General features: G+C 51.2%; 3 non-coding genes across 3 annotated transcripts; all 3 read right to left on the minus strand.

Moving 5' to 3' along the window:
- Positions 1-6,644: 6,644 nt before the first annotated feature.
- TRNAS-GCU lies at positions 6,645-6,726 on the minus strand. Its single transcript has one exon. It is a non-coding gene; the product is annotated as a tRNA-Ser (tRNA).
- A 7,124-nt stretch (positions 6,727-13,850) lies between these two features.
- On the minus strand, positions 13,851-13,922 carry TRNAA-UGC. Its single transcript has one exon. It is a non-coding gene; the product is annotated as a tRNA-Ala (tRNA).
- Positions 13,923-22,490: 8,568 nt separating this feature from the next.
- On the minus strand, positions 22,491-22,564 carry TRNAT-UGU. The gene has a single exon. It is a non-coding gene; the product is annotated as a tRNA-Thr (tRNA).
- Between the last annotated feature and the right edge of the window lie 3,235 nt (positions 22,565-25,799).

The raw sequence follows: 25,799 nt of genomic DNA on the forward strand, positions 1-25,799 counted from the left end.
GCCCCTCCCTCCATGAGCATCCATTTCATTCTTTGGCTTTCTGGTAAGCTTATCTCAGCTCCTTAAGTTTCAGCACTATGTTGAGTCCCTCTTCTGGCCTCTGTCCATCATAGCCTAGGGGATTTTTTCAAATGTTTTGGCATTTTGTCTTTTGGAATGGAGTTCTGATAGAACAGATTCATCTCCCCATACAGAGATCAGCTTCAGTATCTCTCGTACGGTCCATGCTGGAGCTCTTTTTTGATTCTGGGACTGCATGGTCACCTGTGCTGATCGGAGCTCCACGCTGGGCAAACAGGAAATGAAATTCAAAAGTTCGGAGGGCTTTTCCTGTCAACCTGGCCAGCGCATCCGACTTCAGATTGCTGTCCAGAGCGGTCACAATGGTGCACTGTGCGATAGCTGAAGGTGCGTATCTTAGATCGATTTCCCCCTGTAGTGTAGGCCAGCCGAGATATCAGTATTAATAACCCTTTATATCGATATAAAGGGCTTCGTTGTGTGGAGGGGTGCAGAGTTAATGTGATTTAATGATTCTAAATTTGATATAAACTCGTAGTGTTGACCTGGTGAGGCTAATCATCTAGTGGAACAAGCTCCACAAGGGACGTGGTTAATTCTCCATCACTGCCCTGTGTAAATGAAGACCGCAGCTCTTGCTGCAAGACACTTGGTGTGTGGGTGTACCTGTTCCCCCTTCAGAACCTCTGGTACATGGTGCTTCCCTCCTCCCAGTTCAAGATCCCCATCATGTGGGTGCTCCCATCCAGGATCTCTGGTGGGTGTCTCTGTCCCCCACCCCATGAACTAGCTCCCGTGTGTGGTTTCCCCTGCCTGCCACCATCCGGGATCTGTGGGTGTCTCTGTTCCCCTTTTCAAGATCCGTGTTGCTTGGGTGCATCCCTCCTCCCCCAATTCAGAATCCCCAGCGTGTGGGTGCTCCCATCCCCCCTCCAGGCTCTGTGGGGGGGGGTGTCTGTATAAAAAGAGACCAGGTCTCACTGTCTTGCCCAGGCTATGCTGCAGGGGCTATTCACAGGTGCGATCCCACTACTGATCGGCAGAGGAGTTTTGACCTGCTCTGTTTCCAATCTGGGCTGGTTCATCCCTCCTTAGGCAACCTGGGATCACCATATTGATACCAAACTTAGTGCGGACACCTGATCGGCACAGCCCGCTGCAGCCCAGAACTCCTGAGCTCAAGCGATCCGCTGGCCTCAGCCTCCCCAGGAGCTGGGAATCACAGGCACCAGCCACGGGGCCCGGCTTGTTTTGCTGCCTGGCAGCTGGAGCTTTAAACTCCACTTGTGAGCTCTGTGCCTTGGCCAGACGGGGACATCCTGGAACTGGATAATGCTTCTGCTTCCCCTGTCCCCGTCTCATGTCGAGCTGCAGGCGCCGCTGTCCTCCCAGGTAAGATCCTGGATGTTTCAGTGCCCCCATCCCCCGTCCAGGAGCCCAGGTGTCCGGGTACCTCTGCCCCCCATACAGAATCCTGGATGTGTTGGTGTCTGTCCCTCTGCAGAGGATCCCAGAGTGTGGATGCCCTTGTCCCCCCCTATAACATCCTGGGTGTGTGGGTGCCACTCTCCCCCCTGTAGATCTCTGGTGGGTGGGTCCCCAGGGTGTGAGTGCTCCCATCCCCCAATACAGGCTGGGGGCGGGGGTATAACTGGCTCTCCCTGTCCTGCCCAGGCGGTGCTACAGCAGCTGTTCACAGGGGCAGCAACCCCACTGTCACCCTGCAGCTTTAACCTGCTCGGGGGTGACCTACTTCACCTCCCTTTGGGAGCCCGGGGATCCCGAACTTCCCAGAATCACCTGATTGACTCCAACCTTAGCACAGACACCGGCTCAGCCTGGCAGGGAGCAGCCCTGAGCCCTGACAATCAGCTTCCCTCCGCCTCCTGCTGCACAGCGAGGATCCCACGCGAGAGGCTTCGTGCCCAGTTTGTTCAGGAGCGTCCCAGGCTCCAGCTGTAAACTCTGCTCGTCAGTTCTAGTCTTTGGCCACACGGGGGCGGCACTAACGGTCCCATCTAAACGCTGTTTGCGTTTGGCCCTTCGGATCGCAGATTGTAACCCGCGGGCAGATCTCTGAGTGCAGCCAAATCCCTCCCCAAACTGAACATTGAAGCAGCAGCTCCCATTGGAAAGATCAGGATTTTTGCCTTTAAAAACAAGAGAAATGTCTCCAGCGAGAGACTGAAGAAGCTCAATTGATTTCATTGACTGGAGGTTAAGAGGCGATTTAATCTTTGTTTTAAATACGTTTTACAAATTCCCAGAGGGGGGGAATATGTGATTTGAAGGGTTCTTTAATTCACCAGACAAAGACTGAACAAGACCCCATTGGCTCGCAGTCGATGTCAGAAAATCCCAACTGGAAATGACCATTGTTTAACCGTGAGGCTAATTATCTAGTGGAACAAGCTCCGCAAGGGAGGTGGTAACTTCCCCACCACTTGCAGTTTGTAAATCAAGACCGCAGCTCTTGCTGCAAGACACCTGGTGTGTGGGTGTCCCTGTTCCGCGTTTCGGGATCCCTGGTACATGGTGCCTCCCTCCCACCAGTTCAGGATCCCCACAATGGGAGCTCCCATCCCCCCATACAGTCTCTGCGGGGGAGGGGGGTGTATAAAAAGAGTCCGTGTCTCACTGTCTTGCCCAGGCTACGCTGCAGGGGCTATTCACAGGCGCGACCCCACTACTGATCGGCACGGGAGTTTTGACCTGCTCCGTTTCCGACCTGGGCCAGTTCCCCCCTCCTTAGGCAACCTGGGGACCCCAAGCTTCCCCGGGATCACCGTATTGGTGCTGAACTTAGTGCGGACACCCGATTGGCACAGCCCCCTGACCAGGCCAGAGAGAGCAGCAGGTTTCCCCTATTGTTTCCCACTCTTGTTTTCTTGACTAGTTTCTCCTCTGCACCAACTTGCTCTTTTGGTTTGTGAGCCTGGCTAGCTCAGTTGGCAGAGTGTCAGATTTTTAATCTGAGGGCCCAGGGTTCAAGTTCCTGGTCAGGTAATAAACTATTCACCAAACTCTTAAGCTGTCTTGCTGGAGTCCTCTTTGATGTTACTTTTTCTCTTCAGGATTTTCCCTTTCCTCAGAGGGGCCTTTTTGTGTGTGGGTTTGAAGGGGCAACTTCCTGACAGCCCCTCTGTCCTTGCAGATTGGAGGAATAAAGGCCTCTGGGCATAGAGCATGTTCCTTCCCTGCACAGACACACACAGACAAAGACACAGAATATCCCTAAGGAATTAGAATCACCTGCTGCCTTCACCTGTCCTGCTGGATCCCCAAATGAAGATGCTCTTCAGCCTAAACCCATGTCCCCTCTTTTCCCAGTGCCCCTCAATCCCAACCCTCAGTCCCTCCTATGCTCACTGCTCCTCACTCCCAACCAGAGCCTGCTCCTCTTCACCCTTCTCCTCTGTCCCAACCCACAGCCCCCTCCTATTCCCAGAGCCCCTCAATCCCAGCCCACAGCCCCCTCCTATTCCCAGTGCCCCTCAATCCCAACACACGGGCCCCTCCTCCTCACGCTGCTCCTCAATCCCAACCCACAGCTCCCTCCTTCCCTCTAGCAGCAGGTGCTTCAGACCCCCTCAGGAAGATTTTCTTGCAAGGTTTCGTGTACGAGTCTGCATGTGGATTTTACAGTATGTTGGAAATATGTTGGGTTGCTTGCCAAAATGATCACTTTTGGCTGGTGTTGGATTCCCAGTCTCCTTGTTATAGGCAGACCCCGATTGAGGGACTCACCCTCAATTCAATAGCACTTGCTAGGCAGGGGACAGGGGTTCCAAAGCCAAGTGGGCTGGGGTTTGGGTCTCAATAGTAAAATTTAGGTGTTAGACCAACTTTAGGACAGGGTGACTGTAGAGGGATGCGTGAGTCCCTAGACAACAGAGTGAGTACGGTGCCTTCTTATTTTCCCCCTTTTCCACCCAGGCTGGCAGGTGAACTGTACAGAGGCACCTCTGGGCTTGCACTGACTAAGGACAGCAGCTGTGAGTGGGGTGCAGAGAGGGGATGGCTCATGTTAAAGCACTTTTGGTTGCTGGACTTACAAACTGTAGGGAGAAGGACACTGCCCAGCTTATTTGAGGGTGGGTCTTTCCCTCGTGGTTTCTGTTTATGTGTTGGGGCTGCTGACATGACTTCTGCTAACCCTGGGCTTACATTGCAGTGTAGACATACCCTGAGAGGGCATCTAGACTGTGATAAAATATGTGTGGCCCAGCTGGCCTGGATGATCTGATTTGGGCTCCTGGGGCTCAGACTGGCGCCCAGGCTCGGAGACCCTCACCCCTCGTGGGGTCTTGGAGGCTGGGCTCAAGCCCAAGTGTCTACACTGTAATTTTACAACCCTGCAGCACAAGCCCCACAAGACTCAATCAACTGACCCAGGGTTTGAGAATAGTGACTTGGGTGTGTTAATGGCAGTGTAGACATAATGCTAGGCTATGTCCACACTGCAATGAAACACCCACGGCTGTCCCATGCCAGTGCAGGCTACCAGGCTAGGGCCGTGGGGTGGTAAATTTGCACTGTAGACATCTCGGCTCAGGCTCAATACCGGGCTCTGGGAGCCCTCAAGGTTGGGAGGGAGTTTAGCAAGCAAACAAGGTAGAATGGCAGTGGAGTATTACCCTGGACTCAATGGCATTTCTCCATTGGTCTGTCTGCTTTGGGGCAGGGACAATAACACGTCCTGCTGCATTCGTTATTTCAAAGGGCGGTTTAGGATTTTCATTCTCACACATGGTGCACAAAGCAGGACTCAACCGTCAGTGCAAACTAAATTAGTCACTCACAGATTCTGGCAGCCACAATGAGCATTTGATGTGAGAGCCCAGACCTGCCCCTGTCCCAGAGGGAGGGGGGTTTATCTGTGTTGGGCTGGACCACTAACCTATCAGCTCTTAACTCTCAGACTTTCAGTAATTCTGTTATCAGTATAATTTAAACAGCCATACTGGGCTGGACCAAAGGCCCATTTAGTTCTCTGACAGTAACCAATACCAGGTGCCCCAAGAGGTACTCAACAAGGAACCACTGGGAGTTGAACCCAGGATCTCCTGTTTACAAGGCAGGTGCTTTAGCCAGCTAAGCCATAGTGCCTGCTTGTGGTTAAAACCCAGTGTCTGCCCACACCTGACTCCCTGCCATCCCCACTGGGGCCTGAAAAGCTTTGCGTGTGTTGGATTCTGCAAAGCAGAGGAGCAGGTGAGGTTTTCCTTGCAAGGGGTGTGTGTGTGTGTGTGTGTGTGTGTGTGTGTGTGTGTGTGTGTGTGTGTGTGTGTGTGTGTGTGTGTGTGTGTGTGTGTGTAAATCTTTGGCCAGGTCTGCACTACAAAGTTATTTCAGCCCTCGCTCGGCAGCTTGTGGCTGGTGCACACACTGCAATGCCACGTCTGGTGACAAAATTGCCCTGTTTTGGTGACAAAATAAAACCACCTCGACGAGAGGCCTAGAGCTTTGTGCAGCAAACTTAAAGTGACAAATTGTCAGTGTAAATGCTGCTGGTCATTATATCACCATAACTGGTCTCCACCAGTATCCCACAATGCCTGCCGTGAACTCACCTGCCCTGCATTCCTGCTACAGAGGCCGGACCTCTCCCCTTTCATAGCTCCAGAAAGTTCTGACAGCTGAACCGCTATCTACACTGGGATTAGGTTGATAGAACTGCATTGCCAGCCTAAGTAATGTAATTACACCAACCTAATTTCATAGTGTAGACCTGTCCAAAGAATCACACACACACCTTGGGAGCAAAACTTCACCTGTTCCCCTGCTTTACAGAAGCCAAACACGAGCAACACTTGTCAGGGCCCAGTGGGGATTGGCAGAGAGTCAGGTATGGGCAAACACGCTGCTTTAAGTAACAGCCGGTACCATGGCTTGGCTGGTTAAAGCATCTGCTTTGTAAACAAGAGATCCTGGGTTCAACACCCGGTGGTACCTTAAGGAGTGGTTTTTGGGGCACCTGGTATTGGCTACTGTCAGAAGACAAGATTCAGAGCTAGATAAACCTATGGTTTAAATTACACTGGCAGGCACTGATAAAGAGTTACTGAAAGTTTGGGTGTTAAGAGCTGATAGGTCAGTGGTCCAGTACCCTCAATGTGGTTTTAGCTGGAAACACACCTGGAGGAAAAAGACTGAACTGAACTGATTCAGAAATCAGAAGAGAATAATAACAATAATACTTTCAAACCAAAGTCCCCAAACAGATTAGTATTGGTTTTTCAGTTTGGGGAATTTTGTTTTCTCAGTCAGACTGTGCCAAGGGAAGCAGGGAGAAAATGTTGGAGTTGCCTCCTTCAGAACAGCTTGGCCTAGACACTAGCTCTGGTTCACTGCTCTGGCCTTGCTCGGGTTGAGGGTATTTTAATAATTTGGGCAGGTCCCAGGGTGTTTGGAGGACATGACGAGGATGTTACCTTTTGAGATAAAAATTAAGAAATACAGGACTAGAGAATTTTTCTTTTTTTAAGAAATCTGGGATTTAGACATTTTATTTAAAGCAATAGAGTTCTGAGTTTTTGAGAAGGTTTTTGTTTGCAAGAAGCAACATTGTACCAAAGGGGGACATGGTTGTCTACAAAGGAGGGGTAATGACTAAATGCATCCGATGAGGATGGGATTCGAACCCATGCGTGCAGAACACAATGGATCAGCAGTCCATCGCCTTAACCACTCAGCCACCTCATCTGAGCTGTCAAGAAAAAGACAGGAGGAGAAAGCTAAGGCCAGCAGAGCTAGGGACAATAAGGAGTTTCTAAACACTAAGCAGAAGCAGAGGCTGAATGAGCTCCCCCCTCACATCTAGTGAGGAGCTGGGGAAAAGACTTCAGGAACAGACCATGTTTGCACAGACACACCTACTCTGCCTAGATATGCAGCATGATGGGGCCACTTTCCAAAAATGACCAGTTTTGGCTGGTGGTGGGTTACAAATCACTTTAGCATTGAGTGGAATGAAATGTTATTATCCTTCCTGCATGAGTGAAGGGCAGCAGAACATGTGGTAAACACCACAGCTTGCACACCCACCGATATAGCTTCTCCCACTGACATAGCTGCCACCTCTTGCGAAGTGGATTAGTCCGTCCTGATGGAGGGGTAGGTGGGTGAGGAATAGCTTTTATTGGACTTCATAGAAGTGATTGAGAACATCATCCTAAACCAGTGGTCCCCAAACATTTCACACTGTGCCCTCTTAGCCATGGCTGTGGCCCCTCGGAAGCCGCAGTCAAAAACCGGGGCTGGGAGTGGGGCTGTTGCTTGCTGAGGAGAGGGGTGCAGACAGGGGTAAGGGGGTCGAGGCCGAGCTGGAATCCAGGGGCCCAGGCTGAGGGTGGGGTTGGGGAAGAGCTGGGGCAGAGTGGGGCTGAGTGCTGCTCCCTCCATGGGGGCTGGCTCAGGCACTGAGGTGCCCCCATGAATGTTCCTCTGTGTCCCCCTAGGACTCATGCCCCACATTTTGGGAACCACTGAACCCTACTCACTAATCAGGGGCTAGTGATGCCAAAGCCCAGGGAAAGGGAGAACAAGTGCGGGGCCCCCAGCACTGGAGCCATGTGAAGGGGCTGCAGGAGAGGGGCAATGGCTGGTGGCCCAGGGAGTTAAGGGGAAAGGGGGCACTGGAGGGGGCAGGAGTTAGGGGTGAAGGAGGTGCAAGGGGCTGGGAGTGCAGGAGCTAGCGGTAAAGGAGGAGTGGGGATCATCCAGGAGCAATGGGGAAGTGCCAAAGTACAAGCTTTGCCCAGGGCACCATTTTCCCTAATGCTGGTCTGAGCAAACAACTGGAAATGACCCTTCAGTGAGACCAGAACCATTGTGTAGAAAAGCCCCTTTGTTAAGTGGTGGTGGCTGAGGGCTTAGGGAAATGGGTTAAAAAGCAACAGGCGTCTTTCTGTGGAGGTTTGATTCTTGCCTGCTAGGCAAGGCTGGTGTGTGGTGTCTCCATGGCTGCACTTTCAGTGTCTGATCACCCCTAGGGAGCCAAGTCTAGACGTACTCAGAGGCTCTATGCCAGGGTTTCTCAAACTTCCTTTCACTATAACCCCTTTTTGCCAAAAAAACCCCAAAAACCTTACTACATGACCCTGGAAAGAGGGACCAAGCCCCTCCCCACTGGGCAGAGGCAGAGGAGACAAAGCCTGAGCCCTGCCCCAGTTGGGGGAGGGCAAAACCACAGCTTGAGGGATTCAGCCCTGGGTGGTGGGGCTCAGACTTTTGGTTTCAGCCCCAGGCACCAACAAGTCTAATGCCAGCCCTGGCAACCCCATTAAAACAGGGTTATGACCCACTTTGGGGTCCTGCCCCACAGTTTGAGAACCACTGCTCTATGCTGATGGGAGAGTTTTCCTGGGGGTGTAGTTAATCCACTTCCCCAGGAGGTGGCAGCAATGTCACTGGGAGAAGCTATATCGGTGGGTGCACAAGCTGTGGTGTTTACCACATTTAAGAAGTTTAATCAAACCCCATTTTTAAAACCACCTGTGGTCTGCGAATGGCAAAGGACCTCGATGAAGCAGGGTTTGTCCTTCAAAGTCCTGGAGATCACGATTCCATACTCTTGTTGTCATGGGGTTATTGCTCAGTGCTTGAGTACAGTTCACGTAGTCCTCAGTTCAAACCCCAGTGTTCTCTTATAACCCTCTTTCTTTTTTTTAAAAAAAGGAAAACATTTTCATTTCCAATCTCCATTATGTTCAGGGGCTCCTCTATACAGGAGTGATTGATATCAATGTAAACACTCAACATTTCGCTGTCCAAATGCATAAAAACCTAGCAAAGCTGTCCATCCGCTGAAATCAGTTCCAATCCTCTAAGTGTCTAGTTTATGTTTTCATCAGTTAAACAAAGGTATCATATGAATGTACATTTGCAGATCCCTCTTCTCCAGGAGCTGTGCTGTGCAGAAGAACAAGAACCACATCCAGCTGCAGTTCAGGAGTCTGATGACCAAAGAGCCACAAAGTGTTCTGAGGGCTGGAGAAAAATGCCTTCTAGGGAGCTATTGAACAAGCTCAACCTCTTTAGCTTATCAAAAGAAGATTGAAAGGTGACTTCATTGAAGTGTTGAAGGGCCTTAATGGAGACAAAAGATTGGGTATTAAAGGGCTTTTTAATTGAGCAGAGAAAGGCATAACAAGACCCAATGGCTGGAAGGTGAAAAGAGACAAATTCATATTAGAAATAAGACACAAATATTCAACAGTGAGGATGATTCACCACAGGAACAAGCTTCCAAGGAAAGTGGTGGATTTGCCATCTCCTGGTGTCATCTAATGGAGACTAGATGCCTTTCTGGAATGTGTTTGCCCCAAAAGTAGCTCTGGTGTCATACAGGAGGCCTGTGATATGCAGGGGGTCAGATTAGATGCTCTAATGGTCTCTTCTGGCCTCAAAGTCGACTTATTTCTGAAAAACTGAGTGTAGCACTGGAAGCAGTGTCTGATGTTTTCCTGTCTAGCCGGCTTGCTTCCTAGAACGAACGCTCCTTGAGTGGGGTGATCCACATGGAGTAGCTCAAACCTCCAAAGTGCCTGGGCAGCGGCAGGACATTAGCACAGCAAGGGAGGGGTGTGGCAGTGACATCACAAAGGATTTTTGCAGGACCTCAGACTATTGGTCAAAGGTGATGGGGAGGTGGTGACCTCACAGAGAAATGCTGACATCAGCCAGGCAGGACAGGGGCGAGGGGTCAGGGAAACATCAGAGACCCCTGTGGCTTTGCTTCAGCAAGTCTCCTTCTCCAGGTCTCTCTTTGAGGACTGAGAGAGTATTCGGGTTCACATACGTGAGTGCCAGGAGGAACCTCTTTCGAGTTTTCTCCTTCCCTTTTCTTGATTTTACTGGAAAACAGTCATCCCTGTTTAGAAGGTAAGAGCCTCCTCGAGGTTTGAAACCTGTTCAGTCTGATCCATCTGGTGACCGTTGAATTCTAGGCATGGAAAACACGAGCTTAAGGAGGCAGAATTTTATTGCGCACCTGGGATTTTGTCCCTTAGAATTACTGTGGTCATTAGGGTTTGTCCTTTTGCTTTCACCTTTTCCTCCATCCGTCTCTCCCTCCTTTCTCTTTGTCTCTTGCTTCTTTTGTCCTTTCTCCTGTTCCCCTCCCAACACCAGGAGGGGTGCGCGTATGTGTCTCAGGTGAGTGCTCTGCAGCTCCCACTGTGGGAGGTCCACCCAAAAATGTGGGGCTGAAATAGTGCTCAGGCAGTGATCCCCACCATTGACCTGGGCCATCCTTTGGGCGAAAACCCTCAGCCTCCCGTCCTCAGTCTCTACCCTGATTGGCTGAGCAGGGGGTTATTGACAGGGAGGAGACTCAGGTCCTTGTTGTTCTCTTTTAAGCCCAAGGAAATAAGTCAGAACCTGTTATATGTTTGATGAATTTTGCTGCTCCTCTGCATTAATTGTCTCTGAGCAGTTCATGATTCTCTCTAACAATGCAATTCTCCTCAAATACTTGCTGAATATTTATTGTGCACTGTTGTTGGTCTGGAGCTCATCTGAGAGCACTTTATTCAGGTCATTCAGTGTCTGAAATTCAAGATCCGATGGTTAGTTTGAAAATCAGGGCTCTTGGGTCCTATTCCCAACTCTGCCACTGGCTGGCTGTGTGACCTAAGACAAGTCAATTCTCCTTTCTCAGCCTTAGCTTCTCCCTCTTTCAAGTAGGGATAATAATGATCCGCTCCTACCTACCTCACGGTGGGTGGGGATCCATTGTCGAGTGTCACTAGGAGTAGTGTGTAATATGCGGTGTCCTATCACATTTACTCAGAGCAGATTAACACATAATAGAATAGCTAAAATAGTCTATTTGATTTGTATTTTTTTATTTTGAAATTGTTAAGAGCAGCAATTACTTAGCTCAGACTGAAGCATCTTATCTAATGTTTGAGATCTAAGTGTCTCCTCTTTGTGTGCGAGGAGACAATTTAACACACTGTGACAAACAGGAGATGCTTTTGTTTTGCAACAAAATATTTGTGCAAAGAACTTTCATCCCACTTGTTTTGATTTTGAGAAAAAAACTGGTTTAGTCTGAAGGGGATTTTCTGACAGAAATGGTTTAAATGAAATTTCCCCACCATCTCGATTCCTGGGCTCTATCCCTTTCTCTGGGTTTTTTTTGTCCATTAGAACAGGAGTCATGACTGTTGGCTTCTCTTTCTGGCTCTGCCACCACCTTGCTGTGTAGGCCCTTGGGAAGGTCACTTCCCTTCTTTGTACTTCAGGCTTCTCCCCATCTGTCCAATGAGAACAGGGACAGTTCTCGAACTCTGGGCAGTCATTTTCAGCCGGGCCCCGGCAGGGATAACTAAAAATTTATATATATATATATATATATATATATATATATATATATATATTATATATAAAAAGGCTTTCATTCCTTAGGAACTAGTTCCCTATAAAAAGTTCTGATTTAAGGGATGTGCCACAGTATGTATTTTTTGTACCAATAGCGTTACCATGCGTCCATATTTTCCCAAGAGGAATTTTTAAATTTTAAAAATTCCTCCCAGACAGTGATTTAAGAACCAAAAAGCCTGACATGTCCAGGAAAACACGGGTGTATGTTAACCCTACCTAAAGCTCTTTTTTAAAAAGATGGGCCTGAACTAGAAACGAATTCCATTTTACATGTGTGGGTCCCTGCCACTCCCTGGGGCTGTGCTAGGGTTTCCAGATGTCCTGATTTTATAAAGACAGTCCCAATTTTTGGGACTTTTTCTTATATAGGATCCTATTACCCCCCCCCCCGTCCCGATTTTTCACACTTGCTGTCTGGTCACCCTAGGGTGTGCACATGTGTGGGTTCCAGCTGCTCCCTGCCCCCCTCATTGAAGCAGGTGTGCAGGGTTACTGCCCTGGGAACTGCAGGCACCAGTGGACATGGGGCTGGCTGGAGGCAGGGCAGGGGCTGACTGGAGGTAGGGTCTGGCTGCAGGCAGAGCAAGGGGTGCGGGGCTGGCTGGAGATGGGGTGTGCGGGACTGGCTGGCTTCAGGCAGGGGGGTGCAGCAGGGGTTGGCTGGAGACAGGGCAGGGGGTGCGGGGCTGGCTGCAGACAGGGCAGGAGGTGCAGGGCCGGTGGTTTAGGGCTGGTGCGGGCAGGGGGGTGTGGGGAGCTGGCTGGCTTCAGGCAGGGCCGCAGGGGGTACGACAGGGGTTGGCTGGAGACAGGGTGCAGGGCTGGCTGCAGGGGGTGTGGGGCTGGTGCAGGCAGGGTGTGCAGCAGGGGCTGGCTGTGGGCAGGGGGTGTGGGGCTGGCTGGAGGCAGGGCAGGGGGTGCAGGGCTGGCTGGAGATGGGCTGGCTGCGGGCAGGGGGTGTGGGGCTGGCTGGAGGCAGGGGCTGGTGCAGGCAGGGCAGGGTGTGAGGGGCTGGAGGCAGGGCAGGGGGTGCAGGGCTGGCTGGAGATGGGCTGGCTGCGGGCAGGGGGTGTGGGGCTGGCTGGAGGCAGGGGCTGGTGCAGGCAGGGCAGGGGGTGCAGGGCTGGTTGGAGATGGGCTGGCTGCGGGCAGGAGGTGTGGGGCTGGCTGGAGGCAGGGGCAGGTGCAGGCAGGGCAGGGGGTGAGGGGCTGGAGGCAGGGCAGGGGGTGCGGGTACAGGGGGTACAGCCCACCCTGTACGGTAAGTGCCCCCTCTCCCCTCAGCACCGGGGTAGCAGCAGCAGCCCAGGGCTTGGGGGCTATTTAAATGGCCCACGGCTCCCCTGCTTCCACCGCCCCGGCCCTGTAAATAGCTGAGGGAGCCCTGGGGAAGCTGTGGGGCTCTGGGGGCTATTTAAAGGGCCGGGGCGGTAGAAGCAATGGGAACCCTGGACTTTTTAAATAGCCCCCAGCCCCCCGCAGCCCTACCCCAGCCCTACCCCAGCCCCTGCTGGGAGCCCCAGGCCCTTTAAATTGCCCCCTGAGGAAGCTGGGCCACCCTGGTACAGCACACCAGCTCTTGCCAGTACGCAGTACCAGGGCTTGGACACGGGGCCCTCTTAGGGGTGGGGCCCGATTCAGGGGAATCAGGAGAATCGGCCTAAAGCTGGTCCTGTGTGGGGGTGGGGTGGGGTGGGGCAGGACTTGGTCCCATTCTGGGCACCACCAAAAATTATACAAACCTGCCGCCCCGTCCAGCCCAACCTTCTGCTGATGCACCTCAGCCCACACCCCTGCAGGGTTTGAAGCTTCCATTGCTTAAATTCCAGGACACTGAGGGATTTCAGCTCCCCTTTGCCCACAGGGAGCTTTCACCCCACTCCCAGCCAGGTTCTTGTCCATGGGATCACTGTAGGGGGGCTGGGTCCCTCGGTGTCTTTTCTCTCTCTGTGACAGGCCAGGGTGCAATAACTGGGGCATCTGAGCACCCAGGACCTTCTGTGGGGCTGCCATTCCCCTTCCCCTTCTGTGGTCTCGTCAGTCATTGACTCCAGCCTTTTTTCTACCCATCGTCAGCACCATCCCAAGCAAACTGCACTCGCCTCAAAAAGACAGTGTCCCCTAGTGGGTGTAAATCACTGACCTCTCTCCTCTCTGAGCACTGACTGCCCCTCTGTTTCCTGGCCTCTCAGTCTGTGCAGATGGGACCTTTCCCTCCAGTGCTGGAGGATTTGCCCTTCTCATCTACCCTTGTCCCAAGCAGCACAGCGGGTGGGAATCTTACATGTACAGAGGTGACTTAGGAGCAGAAACCGCCCCCGACATTCCATGCAATTGCCACTTACCCCTCACTGAGCAGGATTGAAACTCCTGTAGGGAGACTGCTGGGCCACATCCCCTCTGGGCATGAGCAAAGCAGCAGGGTGAAAAAAAGAGCTTGGAGATGCTGGGGATTGAACCCAGGGCCTCATACATGCAAAGCATGTGCTCTACCACTGAGCTATATCCCCAGATGGTCTGGAGGTTATACTCAGAGCTGTCCTATTGCCAGAGCATCCAGTGGCCTAAGCATAGCATGGGGGACACATTCCCTGCTCTGAGGGCCAAACCTGCGGTCCTTGAGGCTGCTGGTTCTTAGGGGTCACTTTGCAGCAGGGCCAGATTCGATGTGTGGGGCAGAGAGAGTGGGTGCCCTGGGCTCAGGGTGCAGAGATACACTCAGCCCTCTCCCCTGCATTGGGTGGGGGGTGCTGCCACCTCCTGCTGGAAGGAAATGTGTCGGGGGGGGGCACTGTGAGTCGCTCAACACTGACCCTGGTGGCAGCAGAGGTGTGGGAAGCTCCAGGTGTTTCTAGGATCTGCTATTGCCACCTGCCTGTGAAGTCCAGCTTTCCCCAGCACATCCACTGCCGTGCAATTGGGTCACTGTTTCCATGGCTGAACAGCAAAGAATCACTCCCAGTTTCCCTTCTAGCTGCAGCAGGATTAGCCTGTGTCAGTGATTAATGAGGTGGATCTAGTTGTAGATTGTTATTCATTCCCCACCTTGACAATTCACACAGTCCCTTTCCCATTCAGATTCCCAGCACCTTGGTGATCCTGGTAGCAGGGGTTGGGGCCTGAGATTTTCAGGGTCCTTTTCCCCCTCACCTGGAGTGAACTCAGCTTTTCCCCCATCCCAGACAATTCATGAAATAACAACAGGAGCATAAAGAAAGAGGGGAGGGAACATCTCACGGCCAGGGCTGGATGTGCCCAGGGCCCCCTGCTTGTCCATTGTTTCCATGGAATTTGGCCCCCTGCTTTGCACAAGGGACAGAGAAGGATCTTGCTGTTCCTGTGTCTGTGCAAGGAAAATTGTGCTTCCGTATGAAAGAGAGGCGGGAAATGGCCCCATGGTGGGACAATATCCTCAGGATTAAGACCTAAGGACTCAGGCTGAGAACTGATAGAACTGCACTCATCTGGGATTTGACAAATTGTCTTCCATGGAGCAGGGCCAGTTCCAGTGTTTTTGCCACCCCAAGTGAGGGCCGAATTGCCGCTGAAGCCTCCCCTTTCCATTGGCCGCCCCAGGAACCTGCTTGCTGCGCTGGTGCCTGGAGCCTGCCCTGCCATGGAGACACTGGGAAGATGTGAGAATCAGGAAAATAACAGGGATTTGTTTACATTGCAAGTGAAGAAAAACCAAAGCTTTTTTGGTTTAGTCTTTTTTCTCTGACTGGGAATTGAACCCAGGCCTCAGCAATAAACCTGCCAAATCCTAACCACTAGACCACCAGGGAGGGGATAATGTTGTTTTTCTTCTCACTTATGCTACACTTTCTTAGGCTACTTTCTAGCCACTTTCTGAAACTGTTCCATTATCCACTCCCTGAGGAGCTAGGAGCAGAGTGCAGGAACCCCTGTGCTCAGGGTCACAACCTGAGCCCAACCCAAGCCACTGAAACAAACTCAAATCATGCTTCCTCCAGCAGGATCACAGAGCCACACAAAAAAACCCATGAGGAACAATCCTCCTCTGCCTTCATTTACCCCATTGCAACCCTCTCAGCAGCCGACTCTTGCGGGAAGGACACTGAGCTGATAGGAGCGCTGGCATAGAGACCAAGGGAGGGGAGTTGCTCCCCCTGGGTGTGAGCTGGTCACAGTCTGACTCCGTGTAACTGGGCTCTGAGCTTTGCCATCTTGTGAGTTCTGAGTGCTGAGCCCCCCGGACCCTTCTGCTGGGAGCATGGGGATTGCACAACAGCTGCAAGCCCTTTTCCCATCTCCTTGTCCTCCTCGGCTTCCCCAGACCTTCCCCACAAATGGTTCTATCAGGCGCTGGAGGGATCTAAGGACCTGCAGGTTTCCCTCACCCACCTCTTAAGGCAAACAGTGATTCCCTTCTCTGACACTCCTGGGCCAGGCTTCTTTTGAGTTTTTCCCAAGGGGGGCCTGATTCCCTGTGAAAATGTGTGTGGGGCATGTGGGGAACTCAGACTCAGACTCTCCTCCACTAGATGAGTCCAACAGCACCTCCCCTTGGTGGGAGAATCCTAAATTCCACCCTCCCACCCTGGTTACTCTGACCAGCTGATGGCAGCAGCATGCTAAATCAACCCCAGCTCTCTGGTCTAGAACTCAGCATCTAACCAGCCTTGTGACAGCTTCGGTTTGCTCGCTGGAGATATAACAAACCAGGAAAGAAGGCAAATGTCAGACAGGGAACCTCAGCTCACAAATAAACACTCTCAGGGCTCCTTCTACACTGCGACTGGCCAGTTGACTGACTTTAAATCTAGCTAGCTCAGTTGGTAGAGCATGATGCTCTTAATCCCACCATCATAAATCCAAGCCCCATGGTGGGTGGTAGTGACAGCCCTTAGGTGTCACTCTTCTGCTAATAGTTACAGACCAAAATGAAACAAACTCTCTATGCTCTTTGGCCGGTCATGTTTCTTCCTCTCTCTGAGCTTCAGTAAAACATGAAGAGAGAACAAACTGACATTTGCATCCTCTGTTAAGAGAGGAATTTCTCCTCTTCCATTCTACCCCAGGCAAGAAGAGGGGATAATAACCATTTAACAGATGTCTGCAAAGAGAAAAGTTTGGTCATTATAAATAGGACGATGATCCATTGTTCTCCATGTCCACTGACGGTAGGACAAGAAGTAATGGGCTTAATCTGCAGCCAGGGAGATTCACGTTAGATGTTGGGAACAGCTTTCTAACTCTGAGTGTAGTTAAGCTCTGGAATAGGCTCCCAAGGGTGTCTGTGGTGTCTCTGTCCTCGGAGGTTTTTAAGAATAGATTGTACAAACCTCTGTCAAGGATACTCTGCATATACTTGGTCCCATAGACAACCTGCTCTGGCTCTGGTTCCCTCCTTCTGCTCCCTGCCTGGGCCAGCTGCTCTGGGCACTTGACCCCACATGGCCCTGATGCATCGTCTCTGCTTGGCCCTGCCTCAGCAGAGAGGGCTCGATTTCATGACCTCTCCAGGGCCCGTGCAGCCGTACAGCTCTGTAATTCGATGCCATCGCAATCAGGGCCGGCTCCGGGCACCAGCCTACCAAGCACGTGCTTGGGGCGGCACCTTGGGAGGGGGCGGCGATATGGGTTTAGTTTTCTTGTTTTAGGTTTGGGCGGCGTGATACGCCGCTTGGGGGGGCGGGGACTAGAGCGGTACGCTGAGCCGCTCGGCGGGGGCTAGGGCCAACGGCCGCGCCACTGAGGGGGGCGGGGGGCGGAGACTAGGGCCAGGGCCAGCTCCAGACCCCAGCGCGCCAAGCAGGCGCGTGGGGTGGCCCTTTCCCGGGGGGGGCGGCATTTGGCTCCAGTTGAGCTCCCGCAGGCATGCCTGCAGGAGGTCCACCGGAGCCCGGGACGAGCGGACCTGCCGCAGGCATGACTGCGGCGGGTCCCCTCTTCCCGCGGCTCCGGTTAAGCTCCCACAGGCATGACTGCAGGAGGTCCACCAGAGCCCGGGACGAGCAGACCTGCCGCAGGCATGACTGCGGCGGGTCCCCTCTTCCCGCGGCTCTGGTTGAGCTCCCGCAGGCATGCCTGCGGCAGCTCAAGCAGAGCCGCGGGACCACGGCAACCGCCGCGGGACTGGGGAAGGGCGGCGCAGCGCGCCGCGCTGCTTGGGGCGGCCTAATTTATAGAGCCGCCCCTGACTAGGGCGGGCCACGCCGTTGGGGGGGGTGGGGACTCGGGCCGCGCTGCTCGGGCGGCGGGCCGCGCCGCTGCGGGGGGGGGACTAGGGCCGCGACGCTCAGGGGGACGGGGCTTAGGGCCGCTCGGGGGGCGGGGGCACGGGCTGCGCCGCTCTGGGGGCAGGGGGGGCGGAGACTAGGGCGGCGGGCCGCGCCGCTCGGGGGGGGCGGGGGCTGGGGCCGCGGGCCAGGCCGCGCGGCTGGGGGTGGGCCTCGGGCGGCGCTCCGCCTCCCTTGGGGGGCGGGGGCTCGGACCGCGCCGCTCGGGGGGAGGGGGGCTAGGGCGGCGCTGCGCCACTCGGGGGGCGGGGGCCGCGGTCCGCGCCCCTTGGGGGGGCGGGGGCTCGGGCTGTGCTCCGCGCCGCTCTGTGGCGGGGGGGGCAGCGCTCTTCTTTTCTGCTTGGGGCGGCAGAAATGCTAGAGCCGGCCCTGATCGCAATATAATATAAACAACAACAAAAGTGGAAACACCCCAATGTAACATCTAACAATTCAGCGTGAACTGACATTCCACAGCACAAAGTGACAACACGTAGGAGTGCAAAGCCCGACAGTTCAGCGCCATGCAAATGAACGCCCCATGGGGCAAAATGACACACTGCAAAAGAGCTCAGATCAAACCAACGCAACACAAGGCAGTGCAAAAACCATACACCACGAAACAATGTGTCAGAGTGCAAAGTGACACTGTGCAAAACAGCTCAGCGTGGAACAACGACACAGCACAAACCCACACAACAGAATCCTATAGAAAGGTGGGGCAGGGAGGGACCCCGAGAGTCAGGGCCAAGTCTCCCTAGGCCACCCCTGACAGGTGTTTGAAGAACAAGGAAACAAAGGGCACCACAAACGTATGTTTTTTGGATGAGCCAAGAAAAGGGAGCAGCATTGTCCCCCTCTGGTAGCCCTTGTTCAGTTCCAGGTCAGAAAGCAAAACTCTTCTGCAAGAATATCCAAAATATATTGTGTTTCACTTTACTTCATAAGTACAGTTGTGTGGCAATTAAATGATGACCCGAAAGTTTCATAAAAGTGTGGGAAATACGGACGTATCTGAGAAAATGGCTTGGAATGAAGGAAGACAAAAAATTGATCGGTCGAGAGAACAGGCCCTGTTTCCCCCTGGTCTGGAGCTTCTCTCACAACTACTGGAATAGCAAAGCTAAGAAAATGGGGTTCTATTATTGCAAAGGAGATTGAAGTGAGGCCATTTTCTCCCGATAGAATTAAATGGTAATGTCAGGAGTGGGATTTGAAACCACATCTCTATGCAGAGACCAGAACACCCAAGGGATTGGGAAAAAAAGAGTCTTATAACTAGCACTTTAGACCAGTCCACCATCCTGATACTACAAAGAATGTGACTTATGAACCCTAGTTTTCATTAATAGTTGATGAACGCTTTAGGGAGGTTGAGACGGCACATCTCTTTCAACTCCTAGAGACCTTCTACAGCACAGCTAATTTTTAGACACACTCACCCGGACCTAAAGTTACACGTTTCCTGGAGCTCCATGAGTTCTGCAGTGTTGTAATCTCCCTGCTCACATTTTAAGTGAACAAAAGATGAGTGCTGGCATTCTGAGACAGTAATGGTGAACCTCAAAATCCTGCCCTGGGGGCCAGACAGTTAAGCAACCAGCACCCACAACCTCTACCATGATAGCATCCTGTCTGGGAACAACTCACTTACCAACAGCTGGGGTGTGAAATCCTCATTTCTTTGTTGTTCTATCACTGTAGTCCCCACTTTCCTATTGCTTGTCTGTATAATCTCTGTCTGGTTCTGTGACTGTTTCTGTCTGCTGTATAATTAATTTGTTGGGTGTAAACCAATTAAGATGGTGGGGTATAATTGGTTAGATAATCGTGTTACAATATGTTAGGATTGGTTAGTTAAATTTCAGTAAAATGATTGGTTAAGGCATAGCTAAGCAGAACTCCAGTTTTACTATATAGTCTGCAGTCAATCAGGAAGTAAGCGGGGGATGGGAATGGGGGTAGGGGAATGGGAATGATGTTTTGCTAACGGGGGGGAATAGGAACAGGGAAGGGGAACAGGGACACAGGCAAGGCTCTGTGGTGTCAGAGCTTGGAAGGGGGACACTGAGGAAGGAAATTGGAATCATTGCTTGCTGGAAGTTTACCCCAATAAACATTTAATTGTTTGCACCTTTGAGCTTCATGCATTGCTGCGCTCTGGTCACGTGAGAAGGACCAGGGAATGGGAGGGTGATGGGATAAACCCTCTAACAAGTACATCTTTCAGGGTGTGAAAACCCCCAGAACCAGTATAATTAAGCTGACCTAAGCCGTGGTTAGATAGTGCTAAATGAAAGGAAAGATTGTCCTACCAATGCAGCTATTACAGGGATGGAAAACCCCTCCCCTCACTGTAGCAACTGTCTACTCCACAGTGCTACAGCAGTATTTTAAGTGTAGACAGCCTCAGAGTGAGACCAGATCTTGCTCCATGGATGCTCAGGCACTAAGACAACAGCAATGACAATACACTAATGCTTCCATAGTTGGCAGAATTCAAACCTGCATGGGGAGACCCCAAGGAATTTTTAGCCCATGGCCTTAACCACTCAGCCACAACTACTTGACGTACAGCTGTTTCACTACACAATGTTTCTGTTCTCACAGAATTGTCACTTCAAATTCTTCAGACCAGCTCCCACAGCACACACACGGCTGTGCATTAGTGTAAGTGTGTCCATGGCTGAACAGCAAGAGTTCCTGCCCATTTCCCTTACGGCTGGAGCATGATGAGAGTCTGTTTGTGGCTAACGACATTGCTATAGGTTGTTGTTCGTTCCCCACACTGACAATTCAGACAGTCCCTTTCCTATTCGAATCTCCACCATATCATTCCAATATCCGGGGTCAGGATTTCTCTGGGGCACTGAAATGTTTCAGGGGATTGGTGCATGAACTCAGACTTGCATTCCATCCCTGATGTTTCATGGACTAACAACTGCAGCAGAAAGAAAGAGCCGAGCCAATATCTCCCTGGCAGGGATGCAGGTGCCACGTCCCCTCTGTCTGACCATCGCATTGCAGGAGAGAAGGGTTCACTGGAATCGAATGCCCTGGCTCAGACAAGAGACACAGGGAGGTTTTGCTGTTCATGGATCTGTGCAAATGAAATTGTGTCTATGTGTGAAATTGAGGTGGGAAATGAAACGTCCACATGGTGGCCCTAAGGAATGTGGGAGAGGGACTCTGGCTGAGAAATTATTTAACAGGAATTGGTATCAATTTATTGCCCTGATGAAAAGCTATGGCTAAAAGGCAGCCACTGTTGTTAGTACTTGTACCTGTGTAGGGACACCCCAGTGGGTGTCAAGTCCATTGTGTTAACCAGGGGTAGTCGATTATTTTATCAAGATCCAAATTTCTTGGTCAAGGTCCAGTCAATGTCTAGACAGCAGAGAAAATAACACTGATGATAATAAGAAGAATATAGAAAGATTTTGCAGTCACTATGGGCATAACTATGATGATTGTTTCATGTTTCACTCTTAATACCTGGCACCACCATCTTTCCCTTTAGTCTTGTAGTTTACCAAGGGTAAAACTAAACATCACTTCAGATACCAGGGAGTGTTTGTGTTCATTCCTGTTAGCTATACAGGGGCTTGATGTAGCTGCTTTCAATCCTCCAGCTCTGCTGGGATAAGTAGCATTTCAGGCTGTCACTGAACTGAAGGAGGGAGATCACTTTTTGACGGGTTACACCTCCTCTTAAGGGTGTTTGTCTGGCTGGCAGCCCTGGTTCCCAGGTCCCTCCTGAGGGAAGAAAGTTTCTGCACAAAATACCAAAACTTTTAACAGAGAGGAGGGAAAGGCAATGGCCACATGATGGGGCCAATATATACGACAACATGGTTCTTCTATGTGGGATGACTCTGAACATTGACTGATCTCCACTCTCTTGGATTTGAAGAGATGTTTAGTTTTGCACTTGGGAACCTGTAAGGCTGAAGCAATTTTATGGATGGTGACACTGTGATTGAAGGGTTATTTAATGTTGTAGAAATTGTTAAAAACACTGAGCTTAAACTGGAACTGCCTGTTATTAAAGGCTGGTTTCCTCACGTCAGTTCCATAAGCTCTGCTAGAAACACCCTGGGTTCTCTCCTGCCTCGGTGGGAACTGGAGGGAATCGTCCCCTGCTGCCCTTGGCTCCAGGATGGTTTTTCTGGGGAGGGGACGTGGAATTGATTTGTTTGCTGTTGAGAAGGGAGCCGGGCCAGTTCTCAGGGAACGAGAACTCCCAGCATCTTCCCAGCCCAGCCCAGGCTGCTGCCCTGTCCCAGCCTCTGTTCCCCTGGGGGCCCTGCGTGTTTGACTCTAGAGCAGGCTGGGAGCAGCAGCTGAGGCAGAGGACAGCCTGGGCCGGGCAGATAAGAAGGAGTTTAGCAAGCAAAAATGGTAAAATGACAGTGGAGTATTACCTTGGACTCGACGGCATTTCTCCATTGGTCTGCCTGCTTTGGGGCAGGGACAATAACACATCCTGCTGCATTCGTTATTTCAAAGGGCAGTTTAGGATTTTTATTCTCACACACGGTGCACAAAGCAGGACTCAACCTTTGCCGTAAACTAAATGAGCTGCTCACAGATTCTGGCAGCCACAATGAGCATTTGGGTGAGAGCTGAGACCTGCTCCTGTCCCAGAGGGATGGGGTCATCTGTGTGGGGACTGGACCACTGACCTACCCGCTCCTAACTCCCAAACCTTCAGTAACTCTATTATCAGTGCCAGTGAGTGTTATTTAAACCATAAGGAAAACCACACTGGGCTAGACCAAAGGACCATCTAGCTCTGAATCTTGCCTTCTGACAGTAACCAACAACCAGTCAACAAGGAACCACTGGGAGTTGAACCCAGGATCTTCTGTTTACAAAACAGATGCTTTAGCCAACTAAGCCATGGTGCCTGTTGGGGGTTACACTATAGTGTCTGCCCACACCTGACTCTCTGCCATCGCCACCAGGGCCTGACAAGCTTTGCTTGTGTTTGGATTCTGCAAAGCAGAGGTGCAGGTGACGTTTTCCTTGCAAGTTGTGTGTGAGTGAATCTTTGGCCAGGTCTGCACTACAAAGTTGTTTCAGCAGAATTATATTGCTCTGGTGTGTGAAAAACACACAACGCTCCCTTGGTCGGCAGCTTGTGGCTGGTGTACACACTGCAATGCCACGTCTGGTGACAAAACTGCCCTGTTTTGCTGACAAAATAAAACGACTTCGATGAGAGGTCTAGAGCTTTCTGCAGCAAACTTAAAGTGACAGAGTAGATGCTGCTGTTCATTATATCACCATAACTGGCCTCCTCCAGTATCCCACAATGGCGGCTGTGAACTCGTCTGCCCTGCATTCCTGCTACAGAGCCATGGGCCCCTCCCCTTTCATCGCTCTGGGAAGTTCTGACAGCTGAGCCTGCTGCTCACCGGCATCCGAACTGTGATGCCTTCATGACACCCCTTCCCTCGAGGAGGCTCTTACCTTCTAAACAGGGGCGGCTGTTTTCTAGTAAAATCACTAAAAGAGAAGGAGAAAACTCAAAAAAGGTTCCTCCTGGGGCTCACATACGTGAACCCGAATACTCTCTCAGTCCTCAAAGAGAGACCTGGAGAAGGAGACTTGCTGAAGCAAAGCCACAGGGGTCTCTGAGGTTTCCCTGGCCCCTCGCCCCTGACCTGCCTGCCTGATGTCAGCATCTCTCTGTGAGGTCACCACCTCCCCACCAATAGTCTGAGGTCAGCTATACAATCGACCAATTGAGAGAAGGCAGATACTCCTTGTCACTCAGCAAGGTATGCAGGGACCTGCCTGTGTACAGAACTCTAAGTTTTTCTATGCCACATGCTGGATAGAGTGTCCTCGAGACAAAGAAAGCAAAGACCACTTGGCAAGAGACTATACAAGGCTGATGCCTCATCTCCATCTTGTCTTCAATCCTGCTTCATACCTCTGGAGGGACTTTGCTACAAACTGAAGCTCTAGACAAAGGACTGAATGACCCATCTCAGCTGTGGATGGACTCCAGAGACTTGATTTGAACCTGCAGTTTATTCCATCACTGCTACAAGCCTGAACCAAGAACTTTGCCATTACTGAATGTGAAGGGTTAAAATCCATGTGCATTTTGTATAACAACCTGGTCTATGGATTGTCCCACCTCTTTTCCAGACCCAAAGTCTAGAGTATGGTCAAGGGACCGGAGGCCTAGCAAATCGTGATCAGCTAAGAGAAAACTGGGGTAAACAGAAAGCCTTGCTTGCTAAGATAGGCCTGGTCAGCAAATTGCCAGGTGTTGGAGCTAAGAACTAAATAATTGTGTCTTATTCAGAGTTGCAGATTGAACAAAGAATCCCTGTTCCTATTGTGTTAGTCTCTTCTGTAGGGAGACGTTCTTCCCACAGATCCAGCCTTGAGTTTATGAGAAGTTGGCACATGTCAGTATAAGATATGGCATTCTTCCACCTCCCTTCCCAGGGACCACGTAGTAAGTTTTTTGGCAGAAGCGGGTTGTAGTGAAAGGAAGTTTGAGAAATTCTGGCATACAGCATCTCCGTTAATTAGCTGCAGTGACATAGACTCAATGTTTGAAATGTTGACTTGTCCTTAGCCTCTGAATACGTCTAGACTTGGCGCACTGTGGGTGATCTGACACTGAAAGTACAACCATGAAGATACCACACACCAGCCTTGCCTTGCTGGCAAGAATCAAGCCTCCACAGAAAGATACCCATGGTTTTCTAGCCCAGCTCCCTTAGATCTCAGCCACAGCCACTTAACACAGGGGCCTTTCTACACTATGGTTCTGTTCTCACTGAAAGGCCATTTCCAATTGTTTGCTCAGACCAGCTTCCCCAGCACACTCACTGCTGTGCAGCTCTGTACGTGTGGCCATGGCTGAACAGCAAGAATTCCTGCCCATTTTCCTACTGGCTGGAGCATGATTGGAGTGTGTCTGTGGTTAATGATATTGCTATAGATTATTCATTTCCTGCCTTGACAATTCAGACAGTCCCTTTTCCCGTCATATCGCCAGCACTTCTGTGAGTCCAATAGCAGGGCAGGTTTTCTCTGGGCACTGAGATTTTTCAGGGAGTTGGTGGCTCCTTTCTTTCCTCACCCTGGAGTAAACTCAGCTTTTTATTCCATCCTTGATGACTCATGGAATAACAGCAGCAGCATGAAGAGGAGAGGGAATATCTCACTGCCAGGGGGGAGGGGGGAAAGGTGGACGCATCCCCTCTGTCTGACCATTGCCATTGCAGGAGAGAAGGTTTCAATGGAATCGAATGCCCTGCCTCAGACCAGAGACACAGGGAGGTTTTGCTGTTCATGGATCCATGCAAAGGAAATTGTGTCTCTGTGTGAAAATGGGGAGGGAAATGAAACGCCCACAGGGTGGTGCCTAAGGCAGAAGGGACCCCTATAGGATTAGAACAGGATAAGTTCTCAAGCAGCATGCTTCTTACTTTGCCAATCTGTCAATTCTGATTATTATCGATGGAAATATTTTGCCATTGGGTTGTGTGTTTACACAGAAATTGACATTCACCAACAAACACATAATTCTTCCAAGCCTGCCTAGTCTGCCGGTGGTGAGTTTAGAGGGACAGAGTCACTCTTCCCACTCCCCATGCCAGGCCTGGGCTCTCCAGAGTGTCAACTTCCCTTACAGCTGGGATCCTTCCCTGATCTCCCTTCAGACGTCTGCCCCCCATCCCCACTTCTGGGATCCCCTCTGAACACTGTCCAACTCCCCTGCTGGCAGGATCCCTTTTCATTCCTTTCATTTCCTGCCTCCCCTCTGAGCAAAAGCTCTAGACTGTTTCCACACTAGGAATTGAACCCAAGCCACCTAGGTAAAAAACCGGGAATCCTGACCACTAGACCATATGGGACTTGCACAAGTAATAATCCATTTACACATTCAGTAACACATTCACACTTTCACATTCATTAACATTTAAAAGTAGCCATTCAAAAAACTTCAGAAACAGACTTCAAAGAGAAATTGCAGAGTTACAATTTATTTGGAAAATTAACACCATTAATTTGAGCTTGAATAGGGACTGGGAGTGGCTGGCTCAGTACAAAAGCAATTTTCCCTGTCTTGGTATTGACACCTCCCCATCAATTATTGGCAGTGGACCATAT

Source organism: Mauremys mutica, unplaced genomic scaffold (assembly GCF_020497125.1).
Source record: "Mauremys mutica isolate MM-2020 ecotype Southern unplaced genomic scaffold, ASM2049712v1 Super-Scaffold_100331, whole genome shotgun sequence".
NCBI lineage: Eukaryota > Metazoa > Chordata > Testudines > Geoemydidae > Mauremys > Mauremys mutica.